Below are 6,684 nucleotides of genomic sequence, written 5' to 3'. Positions count from 1 at the left end.
AGTTTATCTGACCCTGAGATGATCAAATCCACTTGATAAATATTAATCTCTCTTTAAGTTTTGCACTATTTTCTATATTAGGAATAAGTCAATTCTTGAACTATCTACAACTATTGATTGCCTTGTGTTTCTTTTTATTCCTGTCAGAGCCTTCATTCAACTCTATCTACCCTGCTTGTCATTCCAAAACATAAGGATTTATAATTTTTTCTCTATACACATTATCTGCCATCAAACTAGTATGTTTAATGTCCATTTTCCCATTTTCAATTTCCGTAATCTCCCTTTTTATTGATATTGGTAGAATCATGGTTGAGCCCCATGGTGTTGTTGATATCATATCAAGTGGTTGTGGATTCCCTTCAGGAGAAGTAATTCCATTTATTGGTACCAGAGGTTGTGATGGTAAAAATGGTGCCAAATGCTTCTTTACTCCTATAGGCACCATACTAGAGTGTAGAATGTAGAATATCTTCTAAAGATTGAGATGGCATACATCCACTCCAATTCAACTTGAGCTAGTTAGTCCAACCTGCACATTCATGTTTGCACCATCCATGTACACTTGACTATCATTGTCATGAATGATTTAACATATCTTATTTAATACCCTCCTCATACACACCATGCATTGAAGGATAGGTAATCATAAGTGCTACAAGGTTTCCTTATTTTCCTCTACATCCTTCATTTTCTTTAGCAACAGTTCAAAAAACAACAATTTTCATTCCACACATTGTAGCACTTGTAGGATTCATTCCATGAGTTGAGACAGTAATGATAGAAGTTTTGATGCCCATCTCCCCTTGCTTAATGATAAGCACATAACCTTTACAATATCAAGGAATGGAGCATCCTCAACATTAATAGTGCCTAATTTCTTTAATCCACTAATAAATGCTCCTACCAAACCATGTAAACATTCTACATTTTTTTTCAATCCTGCCAGACCATGATAGATTGCATACATAGAAGATATATTGTAATTAATGCCTGTATCATGTAGATATTTCTAGTGGCATTATCTTTCCTGATGTGTTGCTCCCTTGTCTACATTTCCATCCTTAGCATAGGATTCCTATGGGAATCCACATTAACTCCAATAATCCTACCAGGCATCATTCATTTTTACTCTTAAGATGTAACCAAGCAATATAAATGAGGGCCCCCCATAGTCTAGGGGGACACCAAATCTTTGAGAAGACCCAAAGATGATATCCACCCCAAATTCCTCAGGAGGCTTCAGTATTGTTAGTGTAGAAAAATCAGAGGCCATGACAACCTTCACACCATTAGCATGAACATTCTTAACAAAATAAGAGTAATCAATAACTTCCCTCTCTATCCTAGGGTGCTGAACAAGCACCCCACAAACATCCTTGGAACTATAATCAAAGTACTTTAGATCAGATTTCATGACATTCAACCCCAACCAACCTACCCTTATCTGGCACACATCAAATGTCTAAGGATGAGAGTTACTGAAAATGATAGAAGTCTTCTTATTATCTTTGGTTATATCATTACATATCACAATAGCCTCAAGACTAGTAGTGGCCTCGTCCAAAAGAAAATCATTTGACAAGGGAGCCCAGTAAGATCTAATATCATGTTCTAGTGATTCAAAAAAGATTATAGTATATCATGGAAACCATGTTAGGAGGGGACAAGGGATGATGATGGGGCTAAAACCTATGATAAATTATACTCTATTAAAAGTATTAACTTATTACTATGAAAAGAAACATTTCACTTAACAAAAACTAATATATCAAGTACCTCCATTTGAAGAAAAATTATCACTTGTTGCTCGAACATCATGGATACTTAATTGATGAGTAAGTCTTGACAATAAAGATGCCTATTTTTTGAATCTCTCACGTTTCCTTTTTGCATTCTGATCTTCTTGGAGAAGTTCTTCAATCTTTGTTGTACTCTGAGAGCTGTTTGAATTAGAATTGAAAAATAATATATGAGGAACATAGAAAACAAATATAACTAGTACCATGGCCATGTTAGCCACATGTAATTAACCTTCACCTAACAGAGCTATAAAGTTGAGTCAGCATTTCCTCTCTGGCTTTCTCAACTTGGCAGAGCACCACAGCCTATCAATCATTGAAGGACAAGTTAATAATCATGAGAACCATACAGAAGAACGCCAATTTCTGTAGTGCTTTAATGCAAGGATGTTCTAAGGTTCTTACTTTGGGTACATTTGCAGTAAGACTATTCAGAACAGCTTCCACATAACCACATACTTCCTGAGACATCAACCTCAACTCCTCCTCTGGATCAACTGGTCACCTGGCCATTGTATCCTAATTACAAAGAACATGAATAAACTGAACATTAGCTTTGCCTTAGTATTTAATTGGTGTCTTGTTAGATAAATTAAGACGCATCATGATCAATCAACCTTATAGAAGGAAAAAACCATTCCTAGCATTTTCATTAAAAAATTAATAGAAAACCAACACAAATGTTTTTTACCACATTACATAAGTTTGTTTTAAGAATGCAGACTGTAAAGCGTAGAGCTACTACAATTTTATTGTAAAGCAACTATGAGAAATAAATTGGCACATTGTTGAAAAGTCATGTGAGCTCCATATGAATGGATATTCCTAATAGTACATGAGTCTTTGTCTCATCTCACATTCAAACTCAGTGACCTTCATTACCTAAGTTGAATTCCTTCTAAAAGGTAGCAACTAAGAGATAAAAAGATTTGTATGGTTGATAATTGATAATAGTTCCATAGGGCAGACTAAAGGGGAATCTGTTTGTCCTTCTCACATTCAAACTAAGGTTTTGCATATCATCTCCATAGTTGAGTCATTATCTTTACCTTTGAAATTCCCCTAACCCAGGACTTACTTGGAGTAATGTGCACGTTTGTCAGGCTGGAAATCCTACTTCCAATGCAAGAGGACTTCTCTGAAGGTAAGTTTAGCATTTTGGACATGGGCATTAGAGCTGAGATACTATGTTCCCAGCTTGACTTTTGACTGTATGAAATGATTCCTAAGACAATTTGGCTCAGAATCAGAGAGAAAATTTGGACTTGAATTAGAGTTGATAGTCTTGTTTTTGGCACGGGCATCCTTGAACCTGAGGAGGAGCATCTTGGCAATCTCTTTGCCCCTCAAAAGGCAGGCTACTTCATCCTTTGCAAGTGAACAGTATCACCACAATTTTTTGTAAGTGTCTCTAATAGGTGCAAAAATAACCAGGCAAATATTAAATCAAAGTTATCCATCAAAGTCATTCATAAATGAATTCTTACTATAGTAAATTTTTTGCACTCAGAATTCAACCAAATATCTCAGTAATGATAACTTAAAATAAATCAAAATGTATAGAGAAATTTATAATATTATTCAATACTAACCGTCAGAGAAAGAATTTGGATCTTAGGATTCTTATTGGCAATGCGTTTCTTAATTGCTTTGATTACTTCCTTTGCTTGTTTGTTCCAACACAATCATATTGACCAATATAGACCCTTCATTACTATCACCATATCCAAATGTCCATTTATAAGAAAGAATTTAGAAGACAGAGTTGTTAACCTACTTTATAAAAACCATGCCAACATCTCTTATGCGAACTCTATTCATATAACAAAGATGGGATTACATTCTCTGAACATGGACTACCATTAATGCATAATACAGAGCAACTACCAATCAAATAATGTCAAATTGGATTTACAAAAGAGGATAACAGTGTATCAATATTTGCAAAGCATAATCAAGAAATCTGAACCTAAGGTGGATATAAGCAATTTAGCATGATTCTATGCCTTGTAACTCAGAGATGAAGGTATTTCCAAATATTTTGTATAACTTCTCATGTTAGACAAAAGATTATACAGACACATCTTATAAATATAGCCAAGATAGAATATATGACAAAAGAAGTAAGATTTCTTTGTGCCATTCAAGGTTCTTGGATAGGCAGCATGAATAAAATGAAATGCTTTCATTTCCTTAAAAATTCTTGAAATCCATGTTTGATTGTGACTACCATACATGTTGATCTGAGCATGCCTGGCTCCTAGTTACTGCTATGATATAGTTTAAGATTACTGTTGTAACTGATAAGTGGTGATGTAGATGAGCAAATTTGGATAAAAATTTCTATATGTTAGGTGTCGAGAAGCTTCACTTTACAATTTAAAAAATGGTTCTACCATACATGCTGTTTTATTTTGTGTCATCTTGGAAAACATTGGATCATTCATGTAAAAAAACCTAACAAGCTCTCTTGTGTGTTTATACTTAAGTTCTAATGTTTCTTTCCCAGCCTGCACTAGAAGACTCTTCTGAAAAGTAATTCAACATTATAACATAATTATGAGCTGCGGAAGCATCAACTATACCAAATCCTTACATAGTTGAAAAATATATAACCCATCACTGAAAAGTGATCAATATTACTCAAAAGATGCATTTGTTAAAACCATTGATTGATCAAAAGATGCACATCTTGTTTCCAGCTCGTACTATTTCCATTTCTTAATCTATTAATTCTCTGAGCTTGATTGTTCTAACACCGTGCATAATGCTTTTATTGTTCCTTCCTAAATAGGCTCTGAAAGGTATCAGAGAGAAGGTGCATATTTTAACTAAGTTTGGATTGACTTGGAGTAATGGAGAATTTGGTGTGAAGGGAGATCCTGCATATGTTAGGGCTACCTGTGAAGCAAGCCTCAAGAGGCTTGATATAGACTACATTGATCTTTATTACCAGCATAGGGTGGATATTACTATACCCATAGAAGCTACTATAAGTCTTCGGATTCCAAACCCTTAACCTTGCACCAAAATACTATTTTGTCATGGCGCTGTAAGTTTTAAGATTCAAAATTTGTACTACTGTGATATGTTTTTTATTTTAATCTTATTTATAAAATTTTGGGCAATGGTTTTTCTCCAAAAAATACATAGTTGAATCTTGAATTTGATTTGATGTGATAAATATATTTTACATATCAATTCTTGAGATTGATAAGTATGAAATATTTTCTACAGCAAGTCAAATTGTGATTTTACTACAAGGATTCAACTGTGTGGTTTTCTAGTGAAACACATTGACACAAGTTATTTTAATAGTGGTTCACAAGAACTCATTTTTCATAAGAATGAATGGAACACGTAGTACTCATTACATTTAGATGATGCTCATAAGGTGAAGCATTAAGCCTTTCCAGAAGGTCACTAAGTGCAATACTACTCCAACTTATTGTCATGAGAGATGAGTTCTTATGAAGCTAATGTAACATGAGTCAATGAATTTTTCTCAAAAATAACAAAATCAAAATTTCAAACCTCTAATTTCACTAGAAAATATGTGTCTAATAATCAAGGTTGTATGGCTTTGGAGGGCAAGATTGTATCCCTCTATCTCTTTACCGACGCCTAGCAAAACATAAGAAATCTGATAACAAGCAAATCAATTTTCCTTTTATATAGATGGGTGAACTGAAGAAGTTGGTAGAAGAGGGAAATATAAAATATGTGGGTCTATTTGAAGCCTCTGCTTCAACAATCCGTAGGGCCCATGCAGTGCATCCAATCACTGTTGTGCATCTTGAATGGTCTCTCTGGAGTAGGGATTCTGAGGCCCAAATTATTCCCACCTCTAGGTAAACGTTGTGATGATATAATACCTCAACAGTCAGTGATTCAATGTTTACTTTATAGATTGCAGAGAACTGAGAATAAATATTTGTGAATTGGGTTCACAGTATATACCAAAAGTTGAAGTTTTTAATAAGATTTTTTTTTGAACTTTGTTCCATTTGAACTTAGATAAGGAATACAAGGTTACTTATATTTATTTTATTCCATTCATAGGGAGTTGGGGATTGGGATTGTTCCATACAGTCCTTTAGGCATGGGTTTCTTCAGCACAGGAGGAAAACTTCTTCAAAGTGGGACAGATAATGACTTCATAAGGTAAAGGATAGGATTTTTTTTTTCCATTTAATAATTGTACCATTTTAAAGATGATCTGATGTTGAGTTCAAACATTGAGACTGAATAGCAAAGTAAAATTTAAACAAAAATCTACATGACAAGACTGACAATAAAGGTGAAAATTAATTTGATTTGATTTTGTCATTGTTGATTGTTTCATATCATAATAATTGATCTGTTAAACAGGGGAATCTGAGGTTTTAAGGTGAGAATCTTGAGCAGAACCAAGATCTATTACTAAAGCTAAGTAAGATCAGTTTAAGAAAAGGGTGCAGCCCAAGCCAGGTTGCTCTTGCATGGGTTCAAGACCAGGGAAATGATGTTGTGCCCATTCCTGGAACCACCAAGATGAAGAACCTGGATGATAATATCTTCTCTCTCAGGAAAATTGACAGCAGATGACATGAATGAAATCAAAGCCATCTTTCTTGTAGATGCTGCAGTTGGAGACCGACACAGAGCTGTTGATTTGCAATTGACCTGAATAAATTTAGAAATGCCCCCATACAACACTCTCCATTGAATTAAAGCACGTAAATGTTTGTGTTACAGAGCAGAACATTTGCAATTGAGCTAGATGAATAAAGGGCTCTAAAGAGTTAGCAGCGTTAAAAAAAAAGAATCTAAATAAATGGATTTTTTAGCCTTGTACTATATTAGTTATAAATGCTTATTATTGAAAATGTAGTATTTTTAA

At 34.2% G+C, this 6,684-nt stretch overlaps 1 pseudogene; it reads left to right on the top strand.

Annotated features, from left to right (window-relative positions):
• Nucleotides 1–2,888: 2,888 nt before the first annotated feature.
• LOC149554772 (putative aldo-keto reductase 2) lies at nucleotides 2,889–6,471 on the top strand (annotated as a pseudogene).
• The last annotated feature ends 213 nt before the right edge of the window (nucleotides 6,472–6,684 follow it).

Source organism: Cupressus sempervirens, chromosome 5, assembly GCF_028749045.1.
Source record: "Cupressus sempervirens isolate cs-2001-9-10 chromosome 5, ASM2874904v1, whole genome shotgun sequence".
NCBI lineage: Eukaryota > Viridiplantae > Streptophyta > Pinopsida > Cupressales > Cupressaceae > Cupressus > Cupressus sempervirens.
The sequence above is the reverse complement of the archived record's forward strand: the minus strand, read 5'-3'. Positions and strand labels throughout refer to the sequence as shown.